The sequence below is a fragment of the Montipora capricornis genome, chromosome 1, assembly GCF_036669925.1.
Source record: "Montipora capricornis isolate CH-2021 chromosome 1, ASM3666992v2, whole genome shotgun sequence".
In the NCBI taxonomy this organism is placed as follows: Eukaryota; Metazoa; Cnidaria; class Anthozoa; order Scleractinia; family Acroporidae; genus Montipora; species Montipora capricornis.
Window position 1 is genome coordinate 3,110,766 of NC_090883.1, and position 10,323 is coordinate 3,121,088.

The window sequence follows — 10,323 nt, forward strand, 5'->3', positions numbered from 1 at the left end:
GCAGCTACCTTTTAAGGAGCTTTTCTATCCTCCCGCTCACTTCTCTTTAACGTTTCATGATGATTCGGAAATAAATGTGCCATTCTTTTGCCTGCCTGGAATTTTTTGCCCGGCGTTTTTGTCGCCATGTTATTTTAACTAATGCAATATTTATGAAAGTCAAGTAGACTAGTGCACGACTGATAAAAACAACGCGAACATCAGTCGTGCAGTAGTCTACTTGACTTTCCTAAATATTTTGAACCAATTTTGACTGATCACGATCTTCTCTTATCCAACGCTGTGCAAGACTTATCGTCCACGGTTTCTGCAAAGGTTTTAAAACCTCAACTTCACTAATGCTCGAAGTAATGCGTGACATATTACAGTCGCGTTACCTGCGCAGTAACGTTGCGCACAAACAATTAGCGCGAACGTCCTTAAGTACTTGAAGTAGAACTGAAAAGCGAGCTATATGATCTATACTTATCTATAATGCGGTAATCAAATCGGTATGTAAATCAACCACAAAATATTTCGCAACATATTCCGATTCTAACGGAAGCGGTAACATTTACTACAGTTCAAACCTTTCAGCAATTCCTCAAACGGAGGGAAATGCGTCATCGTCTATTTCGCTAAAGCATAATTTAGCTCGATTTTTGTTTAAGTACCGTACAACGCCAAATAGCACAACAGGCCAGACGCCAGCCGACTTGTTTCTCAATCGTCGATTTAGGCCGTAAGACGGTGCACGAAAGCGAAGATTCGTAGTCGGAGAGTCAGTACTGGTTGAGAATTTTAGAGGACAGCCAAAATAGCTACGAGCCACTATAACTGAACGAACGGGTCCAGTTTCATTTAGAGTTATGCTAAGAGACTGTGGGTGCTTACCATTTAGTCAAAAAATCCGGAAATTTCGGTTTGAGGTCAAATGGAAAGGCAATTTTCCGCAAAATCTTTTCGGAAATTGTGGACAACCTCCAGAGGTAATCCTCTTTTTCCGTTCGGAACAGAATTCGCGAAATGCTCTTACCATTTGAGAGAATCCTTCCGTTTCCAGGCCCCTTCTAACAAGATCGAGTAAAAAATGCGGGTTGGAATGCTGTGTAGTAAATGGTAAGATCCATTCTCATCCGGTTGGTCATTAAATTCGGAAAATCGCTTACCTTTATGCAACGATCATTCCATCCGGATTATTTGGCTAAAATGGTAAGCACCCGGTGATATCTGGAGACGTCACATTGATCAAATCCTCAAATTTCACAAAGAATTTGATGAGTCAGAAAACGTTACGCCGCCCAGCAGTATAGTATCGGCCGAAGTAATAAAGGCAAGTTGCGCGACACCTAAAAAGTTACGCCTGTTGCGAGCGAGTCAAATGTTTCCGATCTTGAGCGCCAAAATGAAATCAACAGGCCTAGCAATGCCATCCCAGAAAAAAAAACTAAACCTGAAGCAGACCTGTTGGTGCTTAGCCCTAGTCAACCGCGCTACCCTGGACGCGACCGCAAACCTCCAAGTCGATTAGGTTTTGATGAGTAATTAGCCTCAATTAATTATGGGGGAATGTGGTGTTTTAATGCATGCTATTAATGTCAAATGATGTAATCTCCTACGTAACCGCGTGATCTGATTTTGTTTATAAATTGTAACCAACTGTATATTCAGGAGCACTATAATAAAGCGTTTAATGAGACTACAATTCTCACTCAGTGTTTCTGTATGGTAGAATAAGAACCCGTAAGAACTCGACAGTAATCTTGAATATCTTACCTGAATCAAAAGGCCACGAACTGAAATTTTCCCTGAAGACAGAGTTTTCGTTTCTTCCGATAATATTAAATTGGCAAGTTCCAAACCGAAATATTTTTCTTGTAATTCGAAAAAAGGTGAACGTGATCGCGAGCCCTTCGTCCGCGAATTTGGTCCTTGGTCCGCGAATCGTGTAAGCACCCCCCCAAAAAAATACCTGTGAATCCCGATAATTTCTGTAGGAACATGAAAATTTATTTATTCCTTATTATCCTTGATATATCTCAGCTACAGTCGTGTTGGAGGTCGTTGTGAGTATAAAATCTCGTTTTATTTTCAGTTGCGTGACCCGGCGTCTCCCAACACAAGCTCCATTTTAAGACCGTATAGGTATTCGCGACATACAAAAGAAGGTAACCCGTTCGTAAACATGTATGAAGAAGATTTTAAAAATAATCAGTTAAAGCAAAGACATTTTTTCATTTGTCGAAAGTTTTCTTTATCTGCTTTGCGAGATTTAAGTTTTCTGGAGTCACAAGTAGTATAAGTCGCGGACCAAGGATTCCTATGCGAAAATTGTTGATATTTTTCAAGAGTCGATAAAACAAAAGTTTAAAACTCTGCAGGAAATTCGTTTCCAACCGCAGAAATTAGTTTATCCATAAACTGTTCCCGTTGCGTTTTATCTTTACGCAAGCCAGGATTCGATCCCAGCACCTGTGATGCCGGTGCAATGCTCTACCAACTGGGCTTTGAAGCCACTCAGTTGGGAGCAGATCAGTTTGTTGGGCTCCTTTGTTCCGGTGAACGATTCAATGAATGTAATGAACTTATATTTGCAAAGCGGTTTATAGACGAAGCCCTTTGGAGCCATCAATACACGGCCGCCATGTGCATGACAGGAAAAATGAAAATGTTTTGCATTAGAAAGAACATTTGTTCCCATAGGAACAAGAATCTATTATTCCTGCCATGCAACATGGCTGCCGTGCAAAACCTCTATAAGTGTCTATAACAGGCTATTGCATAAATCGATTTATTTTTAGATTGAATTTCCCGCTAATCATGATGAGACTCCTGCAGGAGCCAGATGACCAATCACAAGAAACTAACTTGACGTCATAGCGTCACCAAACTGCAATTGTCTTGTCTTTTTGCAGACAAAGTAATCTAAAAAGAGATAGTACATGGGCTCCTGGTCTGTAAAAATACCGTGACGTTACTAATGCTTAGTATGGGAGTTGCTCACTCCTAGTCATGGACTCCTGCTTAAATTCTCCAGATATAAGTGCCAGGATCACTTCTCTCTTACGTCTAAACATACCACTAACTACGGTCTAAGGATTTTTCTGCTTGTAAAACTGAGTTTACAAAATGAGGGGTGGTCCACAGGGGTAGTCCATGGACCGGGTCCAATGAAGGAGTCCATGTTTTGTATACGTCCCATGGAAGTTACGGAGCCCAAAAGTAGAGACTTTCTAGAAAGACAAATTAAAGGGCATGTAAACCCAAGAAATTTTAGCCTGCACGGCAGGCGCTAGAAAGGGGAAGGAAGAGAGAAAAATTCGGCGCGCGCGAAACGCGTGGATCGAGGGAGAGGGGAAGAGGAAGCGCCTGCAGCCAGCTCATTGTTTATTTCGTCTCGCCCCCTCTCGCCCCCAGCAAAGGAGACTTTTGTCTGATTCCCTGTTGAAAATTCTCCCTCGCTCCGCGCGTTTCGCGCGCGCCGAATTTTCCCCTCTCCCTTCCCTTTCTAATGCCTGCCACGCAGTCTAAAGAATTTCCCTTTTTGTTCACCTAGCGGTTTAGCACATATGGCAGGTATGCCATATCCATAATTATTTTTTTTAGTCAAGCCCGTTTTCTTCTCGTAAAAGCTCTGCGAAATTCGAAACATTCGCCATCTTGAAATGAAAAATCTTTCCCGTGACGTCACAGGTGGAACCTTCCTTTGACGGAAGTTGCAACGTCGTAAAATATCGACTTGTGTACGTAATTCGTTTTGGTTGGAGTCGCTTTCTTTTTCATAATGGTAAAGCGTTTTGTTGTTCAGTTTTGTAGTAACTCAAACAAAACCGGGTATACCATGACACAAATTTGAAGCGATAATGGGTGAAATTTGTTCAATTGAATAGAGCCGATTTCGTAGAGCCGTCGGTACATTCTGTTATTTGTAGCAACCATTTTTCTCCCGACTGTTATGAGAACAGTTACATGGCAGGAATGGGCCTTACAAAGAAGAAGCAACTACTTCCCGGTGCTGTGCCGACGATTCATGCCATTCCAGAAACAAAGTCGTTTGAAGTAAAAAAGCGACCCCGGATGGCAGAACGCGAGAAACCGGAAGTGAAAAAAAACGAGAAGTCGCGCTCTTCTGAATTTAGAGGCCAAAAGAGTACGTAGAAAATTTATTTAAATGCAAATCTTCAGATTGACATGAAATAAATAGATTCATTCCCTAAGAAACCCTTTTTTCTTAGTTACTGAAAGATTGCCAGGAAGCCAGTTGTCCGGGAGCCAGTCTGAACAAATGCCTGAAACCGAAACCGGAACCAGTAGCGAGGAAAGAAATTTGAGTGATGCAGATGTACAGTGTGATATTGGATTTTGTTGGTTGACCTTGAACGCAAATTGATGGCAAGTGTTGGTAAGATAGAGCCTATTAAAGAAGTAAATATTTGTAATAAGCTTCTGCGCTTTGAGAGCCGTTTTCATGTTTGAGCAAGATGCTCTTTTTCACTTACAGGTGAGACTGCTGTCGACAAGCTGTCGATAGGCAATGCAGCGAAATTTCCTACAAAAAAGGAGGAAAACAAAGAAGTATCTGTGACACTCAGTATTGTAATCAATAAATAAATAAATTCAACAAATCGATCTCACAAAGGCAAATCCAAAATAACATGTAACAAAAATAAGCTATCAACCTTACTCATTTTCCTGGGATATCTGCGCCGTACTGCTGCTGCCTGTATACATAATAGACCTTTAGAACTGATGTACGTTTACGGCTAACCTAGGTTTGAGGTTTGCAGTTTGGCGTTCAAAGTTGTGAAGTTCGTGTATTTAGATTTAAGTAAACAAGTAGAAAGAATTTCCTCGATGCTCAGCGTTGATGTTTCAGTCAACGAAATACATGTAAATAAAACCACTGCTCTTTTGATTCTTTATTTCACATGAAATGAAAGATAAAAAGTTGCTTTCTATATCTGCCTCGTTCATACGTGGGATAACGCACATGTAACTTCCACGTCATAAAGAGTTGAGGTATTAAAGTGAAAACCTACGTCAAAACTTACCCTCGACACGTGACGGCCAAGCGCTAGTTTGAGGTTAGCCGTAAAAGTGAATCTAAAGAGGCAAATTGTCCCTCTGGGGGAGTCCATTTCGATTTGCGAACGAGAAGTGTTTAGATTTTTTCACCCACTAGAAGTCTTTAGATTTTTTCACCAAAAAATGCCGTCACGACATCACAAACTTAAATTCAATCGCAACACTAAATGTCCAACCTTTCCTCGGAAGAGTGGGCGGCGCTTAAAAATCTTAGTAAACGCAACTACATAGTTGTCAAATCGGCCGACAAACGGCGGAGCGGTAGTTGTTTGGCGGTCCGACCTTTACCAAAAAGAAGCTTTGCGGCAACTTTCGGATACCTCGTTTTATGCCAAAATCCCTAAAGATCTCACTTCCAAAAATCAAAAAAAATCGGGCCGACAAAAACAAATCTGTTGCAGTGCAACAGATTTTTTTGTCGGCCCGATTTTTTTCAAAGACACCGCCAAAAATCGGCCCGACAAGTCGCACCGTGTAAACCGGCCTTTATAGTTAATCAAGAATAACGGACAGTGTCACTAATCTCATCATCAACACCCCTAGAACTTCGTGCATTTACTTCTTGCCTAAAATTCACAAACCCAACAACCCAGGTCGCCCTATCGTTTCTGCCTGTAGTTGCCCCACGAACTCATTTCTAGCTACTTAGACAGGAGTATGACGCCTATCGTCAACTCTTTGCCATCATACATTAAAGACAGTACAACACGCACTAAAAATTTTCCGCGATTTCAATTTCTCGGCCAAGACAAACTTATTTTCACCATGGACATTACATCTCTACACAGTCATTCCTAATAGCGAAGGTCTTCAAGCACTTAAACACTTTTTCGATCAACGCACTGTCAAAGAACATAGCTCGGAAACGCTCTCCCGCCTTGCCGAACTAGTTTTATCGCTTAACTGTTTTTCATTCGCCGGCAACTATTACAAACAAATTAATGGTGTAGCGATGGGCACAAGAACGGGACCTAGCTATGCTAATCGTTTGTAGGATATGTTGAACACCAATTTTTTAATCAGTACAACGGCCCCAAACCTGAACTCTACGGCCGCTACATCGACGACTGCATCGGCGCTATTTCATCCAGCAGAGAAGAACTCGATCAATTTATAACCTCCGTCAACTCTTTTCATCCGGCTCTTAAATATACCTGGAAAATTTCGGAAACTTCATTGGCTCTCCTAGATATCCAAGTTTCTATTAGAGGCAACGTGCTATGTACTAGTGTGCACTACAAACTACTGATTCACACAGTTATTTGTTGTATTCATCGTCACATCATCACATGTCAAGAACTCCATCCCTTATTCTCAATTTCTTAGACTTCGACGTCTATGTAGTGATGACTCCGATTTTTCCAGCAAATCAGAGGAGATGTGCCAGTTCTTCGAATAACGTGTCTATCCTGTCTCTGTGGTCAAAGCTGGCCATCATCGCGCCCAACAATTTGAGCGACAACATCACTACAAACGTCACAAAAAGATTAGAATGACAGAATTCCATTCACCCTCACATAGGTTTAAGGTTAACTGCAATTTTAAAATATAGTACTAGAGGCATGCAAATTCGCGGCAAAGCTTTAGTTTGAGGAAAAATGAGTAATTCAGGTTTGCATGCCTTCATACCGCTTTCAAGAGCAAAGTATTGTTCTTTTGAATCCAAAGTTGGGGAATTGGTATAAAAATGGAATTAATTTCTATAACTTCCGCTTCTCTCGTGTCTTCATAAGTTGTTGAACACACATTCAACACAGTATTTCCCTTGACGGAAAAAAAAGATGATAATGTTGCCCTTGTGAGGATGTTTTTTTTCCATTGGGAGAGGATGAGAGAGTAGATAGGACAGAGGCGTCTGGTTTCAGTTAAACAACAGGTAAACTTGACACAAAATTTGAGCCCTCATAGCGTTTTTTTTTTGGAAGAATGAGAACATGGCTAATTTGGCAATGGGGAAATCGGAACAAAGGGCAAAATATCTTAGGAAACGAGGGAGAATAAAGCAATTTTAGGGAATCACAAAAGCTCCGAGGGTAAGTTTTGACGTAGTTTTTTTCAAGTAAGTAATTGGTTAAACGGGTCCCGTCGCCCACAAGTTAACTCGCCTACATCGAAGTCTAGTCACGTGACGTCCAGCAGTTTTGAGGTTAGCCTGTAAAACGTTGGATCTGAAGATAAGCCAGTTTCCAGCACCCATACATCGCAGGCAGGTTGAACTGAAAAACCTGGCTGTTCCAATACACTTCATCTCGGTTTCAGGCTGGTCTTCCACTGCTTGCCACACTTGCGATGCTCGATTTCCATGCAGCAACATGCCCTCATCTGTTGTCGGCATGTGTTGACACAGTTCCACACACGCAACCTAAATAATTTCACATAAATACACCCAAGAAAATTCCGATCCAAAAAATTCTTAGTGCCACGGCTTTAAATGACATGCGTGCTTTGCTAAGTTTTTTTTCTACTCAAATGCAATAAAATCACACTGTGAACTAAAAAGCCAGTCTGTAGTTTCCGAGACGATCGGGGTCGCTGTCAACGGTACGAAGTTTGCTTCTATGATCGCTTCGCCAAACACTTCGCGGGCCTCGAAATTGATAGGGACGTGGCCTGGAGTCTTGCACATTTTCGGAATCATCCCCCCGCACTGTCATATAAAGTAAGCGAATTGAGTCGCTCTATTCTGAGGAGAAAAACATCCTCCGAACTACTGGTGCTTGCACGAGCCGCCATTGTTACGGAAAGCCCATGGTGACGCAATCTTTTGTTCCCTCTGTGAAACGTCACGAGCGCTCGCGTTATGTTTCACCGAAAGTGTAATTTCAGTAGAAAAATGAGGCTTATTCTTCGTAAACTAGCTTAAACTAGACGCGAACTGAGCAAAACGCAGCGCAACATTCGTTTTCCTCGCCACTTTGTACGAAGGGAAACCGGCAACTTGTATTCTTGGGGTTAAGCCCTTTAACACTCCTGTCAACAAACTTGAATTCCGCACACTCACCACGATAGCAGGAAGCCCAAAATTTCGTCATCTGAAAGAAGAGTAATCAAGAAATCATTGGACATATTCTTTGTTGTGGTTAGTATTGACTTACCGATGAAATATGACGATCATGTTCCGAAAAAGGCGCGGGCCTAAGGACTTGGCCGGAAAACTGTTGTGACACAAGACAGGACAGTACACAGGGTTCTCTCTTCCTCCCACGGACAAGAATGAGACAAGTTTCAGTTTAGTTCTGTTAGGGAACAGACGGTCTGTGGTACGGATGTACCTAACGTATTTTAAATATTTTAGAACAGGTTTTGCTTCTTATCTGGGTATATTTGCCACCTTCGCAACTGAATTCAACACCCACGCAAGAGCAGGTATATATTATAAAGAGGAACATCAGCGAGACTTGTGCGATGTAAATGGTTTTCGAGATCATCCTCAAAGACGGAGCGAGGAATTGATGAGTCACGTTCTAGTGTGAAAGATCTAAGTTTTGAGGCCAATCAGCTGATGGTATGAATATCTTCGACCAGAACAATCCTGGAGGGATTGGAAGACGCTAGCGGACTAGATGGGTATCCGTAGCCGAAAATACTCTACTTTGAAAGCTTGACATCTACGGGCCTGGTTAATTTGATAAAAGATTTTGAGGACGGACGAAAAAACGGTATCCAGAGCTTTTATTCCTCTCTTTGCGAAGAGATGGAGCGTAGAGATCTGATTGAAGATCTTCAAATCAACATAGGTAAGGTTTAACTGCACATTTAATAGTTATAGTACTAGAGGCATGCAAATCGCGGCAACGTTTGAAGGAGAAAATGAGTAATTCGGGCTTGCATGCCTTCATTCTGCTTTCAAGAAGCAAAGTATTGTTGTTTTGAATCAAAGTTGGGGAATTGGTTTAAAATGGAATTAATTTCTAGAACTTCCGCTTTCTCTCGTGTATTCATAAGTTGTTGAGCCACATTCAACAAAGGAGTTCGGTTTGAGGAAAAGATGATAATGTTGCCCTGGTCGAGGATTTTTTTCCATGGGAGAGAGAGAGAGAGTGGGGTAGGAAGTGGGTCTTTGTTTCAGTTGAAAAATGATTTAAAGTGGAGGGTTATTTGTAGACTGACAAAAAACATATACAACAGGTAAACTTGAACGAATTGATCAGCCCTCATAGCTATTGTTGGAAGGAAGCCACCAGGGTACCATTGAAATGGAAATCGGGAACACAGGGGCAAAATATCTTAGGGAACGAGGAGCATTAACGCAATTTTAGGGCTTCAAAATGCTGAGACAAGTTTGGAAGTTGTTGCTTGTTATGTGACATCATTGAGCTGTCAAAAGAGTTTAATTCAATCGCATCTTTTCCAAAATTTTGTTCTTGTTTAAAAAAATGTAACGGAATTAATTTTAATGCCCCATCCCCTCCTCCCCCCCCCCCCCCCCCCAACTAGGAGGACCTCAAATTTGAAACTAAGCTGAGACTTAATGATGATAAGTTCATACTGGTTATATGCAACCATACACAACATTAAAGGAATTTGGATTGTCATTTCTAGCTTTAGCCTGCATATCGCGATATTGCTGGCAGGAGGATGGCTAGGCCGCAAAGAGCAGGCTGAGTCGGGGCTGTAAAATACCGCTGCACCCGGAAAACTTATGTTTTTTGGATGCTGCCCACTTGGAATCCAGTTACGAATAGCCAATCAGAGTAAAGCTGGATGCACAACAATGTTGCATTAATTTCAAGTGTCAATATTGGGTGCACACATATTAGCAGCATGCACAGAACGTGGGGAAGACTAGAGATACATGTAGTAAAACACAGATGTTAACTTGGAACGCATGTAAAAGATAGATACACCAATAAGCAAGTAAAATGAGGACGAGGGACGGGACTGTCAAGTAAACCCACGAATGCTTGCTGGAGCTATGTGTTGCATGCAATCTGAAATTGGCAAATTCGGAGAAGAGAGCTGTTGATATACTTTCTTAGATGGGCGAACATGTGTTATTGATTTTCCGTCAGGAAGGGATCAACTTGAAGTAGGCTTATGTAACATTTGATTGAGTTGTTCTTGTTATTACCCAATCCGAAATTCTGTTTGCTCCGTAACCAAGATTCACCCTCCCATTCATCATTCATCTAAATTAAAAAAAATATGGGGTAATACTGTTCCAAAAATAACACCCTGAAATCAAAGGTTAAATTAAGTGTGGAAACATAAAAGTTCATTCAAGACAATCCAGTGAGAAGACTTTGCCTTTGAGCTCTG